The sequence below is a fragment of the Haematobia irritans genome, chromosome 5, assembly GCF_050003625.1.
Source record: "Haematobia irritans isolate KBUSLIRL chromosome 5, ASM5000362v1, whole genome shotgun sequence".
In the NCBI taxonomy this organism is placed as follows: domain Eukaryota; kingdom Metazoa; phylum Arthropoda; class Insecta; order Diptera; family Muscidae; genus Haematobia; species Haematobia irritans.
Window position 1 is genome coordinate 106,519,255 of NC_134401.1, and position 13,152 is coordinate 106,532,406.

Below are 13,152 nucleotides of genomic sequence, written 5' to 3' on the forward strand. Positions count from 1 at the left end.
TCCGAGATGCCGCAAATAAGCTGGGTATATCGTCTACAACCGTGCATCGAGCCAAAAAATGAGCCGGACTATCGACTTAGAAGAAGGTAGTGACTCCAAATCGCGATGACAAACAAAATACGACGGCCAAAGCGCGATCCCGGAGGCTGTACACGACGATGCTGACGAAGTTTGACTGCGTGGTAATGGACGACGAAACCTACGTCAAAGCCGACTACAAGCAGCTTCCGGGACAGGAGTTTTATACGGCAAAAGGAAGGGGAAAGGTAGCAGATATTTTCAAGCAAATAAAACTGTCAAAGTTCGCAAAGAAATATCTGGTTTGGCAAGCCATCTGTACCTGTGGCTTGAAAAGCAGCATTTTCATAGCTTCCGGGACTGTCAACCAAGAAATTTACGTGAAAGAGTGTTTGAATAAACGTCTGCTGCCTTTCCTGAAGAAACACGATTGTTCCGTACTGTTTTGGCCGGATTTGGCATCTGGCCATTACGGTAAAAAGGCCATGGAGTGGTACGCCGCCAACAACGTGCAGGTGGTTCCCAAGGACAAGAACCCTCCCAACACGCCAGAGCTCCGCCCACTTGAGAAATACTGGGCTATTGTCAAGCGGAACCTAAAGAAGACCAAAAAAACTGCTAAGAACGAGCAGCAGTTCAAGGCAAACTGGCTTTCTGCGGCGAAAAAGGTGGACAAGGTGGCTGTACAAAATCTGATGGCAGGTGTCAAGCGTGAGGCCCGGCAATTCGGATTTGGAAAAGCGAAAGCCTAACTGAATATTTTTTCTGAATTTTATACTAATTGAACTTGAAAAAGAAATTTAATTTGATTTTTTAAATAAACGATTTCACCGATTTACACGCGTTTTCCCTTGACCAAATTTTGACCGTATCACCCTTTATGATCACCATAGATCAAAATTTCACTCCCCTATACATGGAATTGTGCACAGGGAATGGAATTAACATTCTTGCTATCCATACTGAATTTGGTTGAAATCGGTTTAGATTTCGATATAGCTCCTATATATAGTTTTCGCCCGATTTAGACTTATATGGCCCCAGAGGCCAAACTTTTATTCCGAGTTATGTGAAAATTTTTAACATTATAAATATGCATACCGAGTTTGGTTTAAATTGGTTAGATTTTGATATAGCTCCCATATATAGTTTTCGCCGGATTTACACTCCACATTAGGTCAAAATATCACTCCGATTGAAATTGTGCACGGAGAATGGAATGAAAATTCTTGCTATGCATGCCAAATTTGTTGAAAATCGGTTCCGATTTAGATATAACTCCCATATATAACATTCAACCGATTATATTCATATGACGACGGAGGCCATGTTTCACAGAGAGTGCAATTAAAATTTTAATAATGTGTGCCAAATTTAGTCAAAATCAGCTCAGATTTAGACAAAGCCCAAATATATATGTTCATCCGATTTAGTAAAATATGGTCAAAATCCCCACATTTTCCTTGTAAAATTAATTTTTAATTTAATTATATTCTTTTAATTTTTAATTTGTCTCACATTGAAAACTGATTGAGAAATTGTTGAGTATAGTCAAAAAAGGGAACCCTCTATAATAAACTAAAGCCAATACTTCAATTTTTTGTGCACGTTAGTTAAATGAACTAAAACAGGGGGAAAAGTTATACACAAATGAATCATACACTCATAGAAAAAATTATGCACGGCGTGCTCATTTCAAAACGATTCGTTCATGAAAGTGATTCAACACACATGTGGTGTCAAACTGAGAACAGGCGGTGTCAATCTGACAACGATAAAATTACACCATGGGTAGTCAAAACAACAACCGGCGTTCATGATCTGAAAACGTTATGGTTACGACTTTATAAACAAAATTAAAAAAAAAAGATTTCTGCTAACGTGACTCGAACCTGTGTTTTCTGCACCATACGCGTTAACAGTCGCCTTAGCACATTGCACCACCGAGGGAGTTGCCATCATGACGTCTAACGATTATTTTAAGACTTTTCATGACCAAAGAAAAACGAATGCCGTTCATGAAATCGTGAACGCCCGTGGACGAAATTGTGAACATTCCGTTTTGGTTTTTTGTGAACGTTTCCGTTTAATTTTGTCACCGTCTGTTCACGACTATCGAACGTAATTTTTTCTAATAGTGTAAAGATTTACTAAATTCGTGTCTTTCACAAAATAGTTCAGAATTTCTTAATATTTGTAAATAAATGTGTCCATCTTGAACTTCGTATAGACATTTTTGCAATTTGAACTCCAATTTTTGCCTTCAAACTACGGAATAAATGAAACATAATAATTTTGTCTAATTATACAATTGCATTACTATGTAACAAAACGAAATAAAAATAAGATTAAGGGACTTGTAAGTTATATGAAAAGATGATGTACAGTGGGAGAAAAGATGATTCAATTTGTAAGAGGAAAATTCCCAAATGTTTTCTCCATAAGGAGTTAGCATAAAGGGCCCAAAATTGAGTTATCTCTCCCAGCCAGATCTATACTAAAGGTTGTGGAAAGGATCATTCGCCCGAACCGAAACATCTACAGTCCAGACGTGTATAGATTTGTATCTGGCTTTTTCTTTTCAATGGCTCTATTAACCTTGTTCCTTAATCTATATCTGTCCATAAAGCTCGAAAAATAATTGTATAATTAGATATAATGCATTTGGACGTCAATTGCCTGTTTCGGTATCAGGCTAACATGAAACATAATAATTTTGTCTAATAAATTTTCTCGAGTTTATCGAAAATTATTTATTTATTTTTGTGAAATCTTCGGCGCTTGTTATACAGTTTAGTTAGAATTTTCTACAATTATTTCAAATATTCTAAAAATTACCAAAAATTTCCTTCGTGGTGTGTTCAATGTTTTTTGATAATGTGTTGAATTCTAGTGATCCTTTGAAAAAAGGTTTGAAACATTTTTGAATGTTAGCATTCTTCAAACTTTTGTGTTTATTGGATGTTTTTTGAGTGTAATTATAAATTCTAATTTAACCATTAAGGTAGGTATTAAGTTCGAGTTTAGCCGCTAATTTTCACTAAAGGTGGGTATTAAGTTCGAGTTTTTTTCACTGGAGTGAAAACTAAATCAGTAAAAAAGGCATACAATTATACATATTTGTTGCAGATTTTATTATAACTTGATGGGGAATAGCCTAAAGCAAGTTTTCACAAAGTTTATATTCCTTAAAAACTATTATTAAAGAAAAGTAATCGTGAAAAAATGGCGATTTTAGCCGCCAAACTCGAACTTAATACTCACCTTAAAGTGAAAACTAAATGAGTAAAAAATGTCATAAAAGTATACATATTTGTTGGAGATTTCATTAAAACTTGATGGGGAATAGCCCAAAGCAAATGTTCACAAAGTTTTTATTCCTTAATATGGATTATTAAAGAAAAGTAATCGTGAAAAAATTACAATTTTAGCGGCTAAACTCGAACTTAATATCCACCTTTACAGTTGAGAAATTGTTGCTAATGTGTTGAATTCTACAGATCCTTTGAAACATTTTTGAATTTTATCATTTTTCAAACGTTTGTGTTTATTGGATGGAGTTTACCAAAACAAATCTGGCATCCCTATCTAGCGGTTTCTCTATGGAGCATGAGAGAAATCTTCTATAATAATTCTCTGTTTACCTTTTCTCAGATGCTTGCTGGCTTCAATAATTCGTTACTGAAGTTACCGAAGGTGTTTGTTTTGTTGTTGCCTCTATCAATCTGTGGGGTTAGCCCACCGTGTGCATATGTGCTCACACAAACAAACAAGCAAACACTCTAAGTGTGTGGTGTGTGTTTGAGATACACTTTTTTGTATCTTTTTTGTGTGTTTCGTTTTCTGGTTTCCTTGGTGTTTTTTTTTTCTTATTTGTGATTTTCGTGCATTCTGATCAGTTGTTAATACCAATTCGACGCTGTAGCCTAACACAACATCGTGGCGGTAGATTTGTCTTCAATCGTGGGCTAAAATAGAAATACGCGTTTCTTTACGTATCCAAATTTAGAGAAATACTACAACATTGTACGGTGTATGGAGTGCATGTTATCGAGTATTTTTTTACATGGGTGCATTTATCACTCTCATACCTATATTCTCTAACATTATATTCCGGTAAACAAGCGATTATTGGTGTTATCAGTGTTGTTGTTTTTTTTTTTTGCAATATGTTTGTTTTTGCTAATTTACTGCAGTGTGAAAGCATGGCTTGGCATAATACCAGAAAGAGAGAATGAGTGTTTGTGTGGGCTGGCTAACTTCTTGTTGTTAATGCATTGTAGAGTTTTATATCTAGTGTGTGTGTGTGTGTGAGTGCGCGAGTGTAGAAGACAGTTATACAGCGTCATATGAAAGCTAAGACAGACAGTGTCTTGTAATAATGCAGCTGTCTGTCTCTAAAGTACTCCGAAATGATAATAGCAAATAACATATATGAACTTATGACGTACATAAATACCTAATTCCCTGTTCGTTCGTGGTGTGAACACATTAAGGGGCAGAGATAGAGAGACAGTGTAGATTTAGTACAAGAGGTGCTGCATATAATGTTCGTCGGTCTTCATTCATGTGGGTTGATGTCTTTCTTTAGAAACTCACAATAAAAGCGCGGGCGTTGTATGTTTAATTTATGTCGCGAGTATTTTTTCGTTTTTTTATAACAACGCTCTTATGGCCGGTACTAAACTAATGGCCAGTTTCTCATCCTCCGATTAATTTTAAGCGGAGGATAGACCTCCGGTTAGTAAAATTTTTGTATGGGATCAGCTGTTTTATCGACACGATAAATAATAACAAGACATTGAGAAACTGGCCCTAAGGAAATGATAGTAGTGTGTGCGCGTATGTGTGTGTTCATAGTTTTCATGTGCCACAAATTATAATTGTCATCACAATAGATGAGAAAAGTTAATAATCATACATAATTAAATAAATTATTGTCAGTGATTTAAATTGAATCAATTATAGCTACAAAACAACAACAACAACAAAATATCCTCGTTTAACTTGAATAGAAACTAAGAATATTTTCCATTTTGACTATATGGCAGTTTAATTTGTATTATGAATACAAAAGTGAATTAAATATGCAGTGTTATTAATATCAAAAAAAAGAAGAGTAAATCATTACTAAATTAAATTGCATTGGCTTAAAATCAATACTTTATGAGAGCACGATATCATCATCAGCAACAATACACCCAATTTCGCCAGGAGGATACGTAATGCAAAATATTTATATTGGTTTAGAACTTGATTGACCGGTAATCATTTATCAATAACAAAGGTGAATATTGTCACAATCATTTAACAATTTTGAAAATTGCATTGAATTGAATTTCGTTATTTACAAATTTCACATTGATCTCATTCATAAGGTATGGAGATATCTTTCCGTGTATGGGGGCGAAATGTTTGATTTAGCGACTTTGTGGGGAATTTCCATAAATTTGGGGAGTTTTTTTTTGAGGACTTCTACGAAATCGGTTCGGCATAATAAATCATGATTACATGATATTCTACACGGTAAAAAATATTTGCGTAATATTAAAGATTACGCAACCTAAAGTTTACAATGCGAAATTTACAAAATATTAAGGACAAATTTCTTTAAAATAATGAAATTTTAATTAAAATAAAGTTTATAATCTTTGCTTCAAAAAAATTTTTTTTTATTAAATTTAGGACACACATTTTGTGAATTTGCCTTCCTCCGTTAAAGTTGCATGTCTTTGAACTAAGGCTAATTTTCCTTAAAGTAAAGAAACACATTTTTTATTTAAAACAAGTAAGGAAAGTCTAAAGTCGGGCGGGGCCGACTATATTATACCCTTCACCACTTTGTAAGTCCACATTTTCGATACCATATCAAATCCGTCCATGTGTTGATGCTATATGAATCCATACACATATATTCTGTATATCTGAGCAGATGTGTACAGAGTTCTGCAATACTTATAGATTTTACATTTAAGTGGGCTAATGCGCTGAGGTGGAACACAATTTTAGTAAAAAATATAGGAAACATTTAAATATGAACCAATTTTGAGGCAACTTCGCAAAAGTGTATTTATGATTTATCGGCCGATAGATGTGTAATAGAGTAATAGGAAAATATGAGTCACTTTGATAAGTTTTCGACTTAGCAGTGGCGATTTGATAAGGAAAATGTAGGTATTTCGGCCAGTTCTGCCTAATTAGAAAAAACATATATATGGAATCTATATCGAAATCTGAACCGATTGCAATCAAATTTCACATGCATAGTTACTATGTTGAATGTACTCCCTGTGCAAAATTTCACGTAAATTGGATAACAACATTGACCTCTGTGGTCATATGACTGAAAATCGGGCGAAAGATATATATGGTAGCTATATCAAAATCTGAACCGATTTCAACCAAACTAAACACGCATATACAGAACCTTAATTCACGTAAATCAGAGTAGCACTTTTGCCTCTGTGGGCATATTAGTCCAAATCGGGCGAATGATATATATGGGAGCTATATCAAAATCTGAACCGAATTCAACTAAATTTTGCACAATTAACGATACTATAAAACGTACTCCTTGTGCAAAATTTCAAGCAACTCAGGGCAAAACTCTGGCTTTTGAGGCCATATAAATCCAAATCGGACGAAAGATATATATGGGAGCTATATCTAAATCGGAACCGATTTTAACCAAATTAAGCACACTTAACGATACTATTAAACGTACTTGTTATGCAAAATTTGAAGCAAATCAGGGCAAAACTCTGGCTTTTGAAGCCATATAAGTCAAAATCGGACGAAAGATATATAGGGGAGCTATATCTAAATCTGAACCGATTTCAACTAAATTTGGCACAATTAACGATACTATTAAACGTACTCCTTGTGCAAAATTTGAAACAATTCAGGGCAAAACTCTGGCTTTTGAGGCCATATAAGCCCAAATCGGACGAAAGATATATATATATATATATATATATATATATATATATATATATATATATATATATATATATATATATATATATATATATATATATATATATATATATATATATATATATATATATATATATATATATATATATATATATATATATATATATATATATATATATATATATATATATATATGACAGCTATATCTCAATCTGAACCGATTTTTTCCAAAATCAATAGCGATCGTCTTTGTTCCCCAAAACGACCCTGTGCCAAATACAGACAGACAGACAGACGGACATCGCTAAATCGACTCAGAATTTAATTCTAAGACGATCGGTATACTAAACGATGGGTCTCAGACTTTTCGTTCTTTGCGTTACATACAAATGCACAAATTTATTATACCCTGTACATTTAAATCTGAAGCAATTTTAAAGAAGCTTCGCAAAAGTTTATTTATGATTTATCGCTCGATATATATGCATTAGAAGTTTAGGAAAATTAGAGTCATTTTTACAACTTTTCGACTAAGCAGTGGCGATTTTACAACGAAAATGTTGGTATTTTGACCATTTTTGTCGAAATCAGAAAAACGTATATATGGCACGCATAGCTACAATGCTAATTCTACTCCCTGTGCAAAATTTCAACTAAATCGGAGCAAAAAATTGGCCTCTGTGGTCATATGAGTGTAAATCGTGCGAAAGCTATATATGGGAGATATATCCAAATCTGAACCGATTTCACCCAAATTTAGCACGCATAGTTATAATGCTAATTCTACTCTCTGTGCAAAATTTCAACTAAATCGGAGTTAAAAATTGGCCTCTGTGGTCATATGAGTGTAAATCGGGCGAAAGCTATATATGGGAGATATATCCAAATCTGAACCGATTTCAACCAAATTTGGCACGCATAGTTACAATGCTAATTCTACTCCCTATGCAAAATTTCAACTAAATCGGAGCAAAAATTTGGCCTCTGTGGGCAAATGAGTGTAAATCGGGCGAAAGCTATATATGGGAGCTATATCTAAATCTGAACCGATTTGGCTGATATTTTGCAAGTTTTTCGAGACCCATAAAATATTCGGATGTACGGAATTTGAGGAAGATCGGTTGATATACACGCCAATTATGATCAGATCGGTGAAAAATATATATGGCAGCTATATCTATATCTGAACCGATTTTTTCCAAAATCAATAGGGATCGTCTTTGAGCCGAAACAGGACACTATACCAAATTTTAGGACAATCGGACTAAAACTGCGAGCTGTACTTTGCACACAAAAATACATCAACAGACAGACAGACGGACAGACAGACAGATAGACAGACGGACATCGCTAAATCGACTCAGAATTTAATTCTAAGCCGATCCGTATACTAAAAGGTTGGTCTATGAGTACTCCTTCTTGGCGTTACATACAAATGCACAAACTTATTATACCCTGTACCACAGTAGTGGTGAAGGGTATAAAAATTTTCCTTAAATTAACTGAAATATTGAAACTTTAGATTTAAGATAAAAACACTTCAAATATAGGTTAAGACTTATTTTGAGGATTTACCGTCTTTGGTTTAAAGTTGGGCTATTAGACTATACAGTGGACTATTGTTATAAAAGGATTATTGTAATCAGTCTGTATGGGGCTTATGTCAAAATAAGCACTAACGATATTTTGTGTACTAAAATAATTTAGGGTCATGTCAATCACTTTTCCAGATTTTACACTGAAAAAAAGCATAATCGGTTCCAAAGATTTTGTCTTTACTTTAAAAAAATTGGTATTGATTCCGAGCCAAAGAAGCGGAGAATTCAAGTAAGGATACTTTTAAGACACAATTCTCTTTTAAATTTAGGTTTTTGTGTACTTGCTTCTAGGAAGCAAATTTTAATTTTTCGCTTTCTCAGCTTTTTTTCTTCATATGCTATCAAAGTCCTTTAAAAACGAGTTAACGGCAACTTTATTTTCCAAATTAGGACTCGACTTCCAGTAGAAATTATGCTATGTTTGAAGTAAAAAACTTCTTTAAAATAAAGTTTTGAAAAACATGTCGTATATTTGAGCGATTTTTTACTTTGTAGTCAAGATGCAAAAAGACAACAAATTTAAAGACAATTTCATTAAATTTAAAGAATTTTTCTGAATTATTAAAGTCAAGTTGACATTAGCCTATACATTTTTTCTTTCATGTTAAGATACCCATTTTTAAGTCAAATCACTTAATTATAAGGACAATACGACTTCATTGAAAAGTTTAACGACTTTTGGACAAGGACAATAACTTTATTTTAGAGAAATGCGTCTTCTATGCTAAGCAAAATTTGTATTCGTATTTTAAAGACATGAATCTTTAACCTCACGACAATATTTTTTTCAGTGTACTGTTTGTTTATTTTTTTATACCCTCCACCATAGGATGGGGGTATATTAACATTCCGTTTGTAACACATCGAAATATTGCTCTAAGACCCCATAAAGTATATATATTCTGGGTCGTGGTGAAATTCTGAGTCGATCTGAGCATGTCCGTACGTCCGTCCGTCTGTTGAAATCACGCTAACTTCCGAACGAAACAAGCTATCGACTTGAAACTTGGCACAAGTAGTTGTTATTGATGTAGGTCGGATGGTATTGCAAATGGGCCATATCGGTCCACTTTTACGTATAGCCCCCATATAAACGGACCCCCAAATTTGGCTTGCAGACGCTCTAAGAGAAACAACTTTTATCCGATCCGTCTGAAATTTGGTACATGGTGTTAGTATATGGTCTCTAACAACCATGCAAAAATTGGTTCATATCGGTTCACTTTTACGTATAGCCCCCATATAAACGGCCCCCAAATTTGGCTTGCGATTGCTCTAGGAGAAGCAAATTTCATCCGATCTGGCTGAAATTTGGTACATAGTGTTAGTATATGGTCTCTAACAACCATGCAAAATTGGTCCATATCGGTCCATAATATAAACCGATCCCCCGATTTGGCTTGCAGATCTTCTAAGAGAAGCAAATTTCATCCGATTCGGCTGGAAATTCGGCTGGAGAAACAACTTTTATCCGATCCGTCTGAAATTTGGTACATGGTGTTAGTATATGGTCTCTAACAACCATGCAAAAATTGGTTCATATCGGTTCACTTTTACGTATAGCCCCCATATAAACGGCCCCCAAATTTGGCTTGCGATTGCTCTAGGAGAAGCAAATTTCATCCGATCTGGCTGAAATTTGGTACATAGTGTTAGCATATGGTCTCTAACAACCATGCACAAATTGGTCCTCATCGGTCCATAGTTATGTATAGCCCCCATATAAACCGATCCCCAGATTTGACCTCCGGAGCCTCTAAGAGAAGCAAATTTCATCCGATCCGGCTGAAATTTGGTATATAGTGTTGGTATATGTTCTCTAATGACCATGCAAAAATTGGTCCCTATCGGCCCATAATTATATATAGCCCCCATGTAAATCAATCCCCAGATTTGTCCTCCGGAGCCTCTTGGAGGAGCAAAATTCATCCCATCCGGTTGAAATTTGGAACGTGGTGTTAGAATGTGGTCTCCAACAAACACGCCAGAATTGGTCCATATCGGTCCATAATTATATATATCCCCCATATAAACCATTCCCCAGATTTGATCTCCAGAGCCTCTTAGAGGAGCAAAATTCATCCGATCCGGTTGAAATTTGCAACGTGGTGTTAGTATAAGGCCGCTAATAACCATGCCAAAATTGGTCCATATCGGTCTATAGTTATATATAGGCGATCCCCAATCACACAAAAATTGGTCCTTATCGGTTCATAATCATGGTTGCCACTCGAGCCAAAAATAATCTACCAAAATTTTATTTTTATAGAAAACATTGTCAAAATGTTATTTCTATAGAAAATTTTGTCAAAATTTTATTTCTATAGAAAATGTTGTCAAAATTTTATTTCTATAGAACATTTTGTCAAAAAGTTATTTCTATAGAAAATTTTGTCAAAATTTTATTTCTATAGAAAATTTTGCCAGAATTTTATTTTTATAGAAAATTTTATCCAAATTTTATTTGTGTAGAAAATTTTTTCCAAATTTTACTTCTATAGAGAATGTCAAAATTTCATTTCTATAGAAACATTAAACTTAATTATATACGTATTTAATCGGCCTTTTTTAGTTTAATATATACCACTATGGACTATGTGGTATATATTACGGCGTTAGGAAGTTTTAAGATGCCTTTCCAGTCTTCAGTAGATGTTTCTATGCAATCCATGGTGGAGGGTACATAAGCTTCGGCCTAGCCGAACTTACGGCCGTATAACTTGTTTTTAATTGTTAATGTATTGTAATTTTTTGTAACATACTTTTCTCTCATTCAAAAAATATGAATAAAATTATTTTCAATTCGGTTAAGGTGCTAGTAAAGTTGGGTGATATAATCAAATAAAGAAAGGAGCAACGACCAATTCTATCGTCTAATACAACCAACTCTATACATTTTATTAGTTGGATTTTCCATAATTCGATTGAGTCGACTGAATTTGTCGGGTGTCACAACTGCTAACAGATGGTTGCAGCAACTGCCAAAATGAGGTGGGCAATAAATTCGGTTATCACAACCAATCTGTATTCTCTGTGCATCGAATCTCGTTTTATTTCTTCAACAGCAAAAATGCGCTTTTAAATCATTTAGAAATCGCAATGTAAATTGTAATTGTAAATTGTTTAAATCGTATAGGTAAATTATTAAAGAGTTACTACAGCCGATGCGAACGATTCAAATCTGTGAAGTAAGATATCTATGACTCATGTCGACTTAACTCAATGCTCTATATATTGTTCTTACTGACCCACCTTATATGTGGAAAATTTGCCAACTCATAGCAAATCACATTAGCTTGTCTACTTGAAAAATATTCCATCCTGCTGTATCAACAATAAAAAGAACTCAAATTGCTATGTTGGCATTTTCTAGGAAGTTTTCAGAAGAATTGCTAGAATAAAGTCCTTCCATGTTGAACATATTTTCTTTATGTTAAATAAAATTAAGGAATTTCATTATGACTAATAAATATTTTTCATATTTTTGCGTTTCTTTGCAGGTACGTAAACTTACGAAACTCATAGTCATTATTTCTTAAATAAGCAAAAGGAAACAATCAAAAAGTTCTATCCAAGACTACAAGGTAAGGCATCATCATGTGTTGCTTCAAAAGGGCATACTGGATTATATATAAATTTCCATAGCATATGTTCAAAGTCAAAAGATATCAAAAGTTCTTGTTAAATTATAATGGAAAATTCCTTTCTGCTCTACACAAAACAAAAGTGAAGCCGAAAGGAAATTATAATCCAAAATACCTTCTACACTCAAAAACAAAAAAAAAAAAAAAAACACAAGTATATACGGCCGTAAGTTCGGCCAGGCCGAATCTTATGTACCCTCCACCATGAATTTTTGCACGAATTGAAATATGGGAGTCGCTTATATGGGGGCTGCAATTATGAACTTGATATGGACCAACTTTTGTGTGATTGGGGATCGATTTATCTGAGGTCTATATATAACTATAGACCGATATGGACCTAGTTAGGCATGGGTGTTAACGGCCATATACTAGCCCAATGTACCAAATTTCAACTGACTCGGATGAAATTTGCTCCTCCAAGAGGCTCCAAAACCAAATCTCGGGATCGGTTTATATGGGGGCTATATATGATTATGGACTGATATGGACCACTTTTGGCATGGTTGTTAAATATCATATACTAACACCACGTAGCAAATTTCAACCAAATCGTATGAATTTTGCTTCTCCAAGAGGCTCCAAAACCAAATTTCGGGATGGGTTTATATGGGGCTATATATAAATATGGACTGATATGAACCAATTCCTGCATGATTGTTGGATACCATATACAAACATCACATACTAACATCACGAGAAACAGTTTGGTTTTACCAGGGGAAGGACTACAATCGACAATCTTCTAATGTTAGATTGTCAAATTTCATCATGCCTTTCAAAAAGGAAACATGTCACCATCCTATCTCTAGACTTTGCAAAGGCTTTTGACCGAATTGGTTTGAATGCTATAGTTGACCAACTAAATTCATGGAATGTAGGTCCGAAAATTACTAATTACTCATAGCCATTGTGAGGAGCTAGGGAAATCTCTAACAAAGTCCCTGAACGTAATA

General features: G+C 34.3%; 1 protein-coding gene across 1 annotated transcript in view; it reads left to right on the forward strand.

Annotated features, from left to right (window-relative positions):
- The first annotated feature begins 3,971 nt into the window (after positions 1-3,971).
- The window catches only part of Epac (Exchange protein directly activated by cAMP), a 388,669-nt gene continuing 379,488 nt past the window's right edge, over positions 3,972-13,152 (forward strand). The window contains exon 1 of the mRNA XM_075309958.1: positions 3,972-5,305. The gene's annotated coding sequence lies outside the window, so the exon portion shown is untranslated. The remainder of the gene's footprint in view (positions 5,306-13,152) is intronic.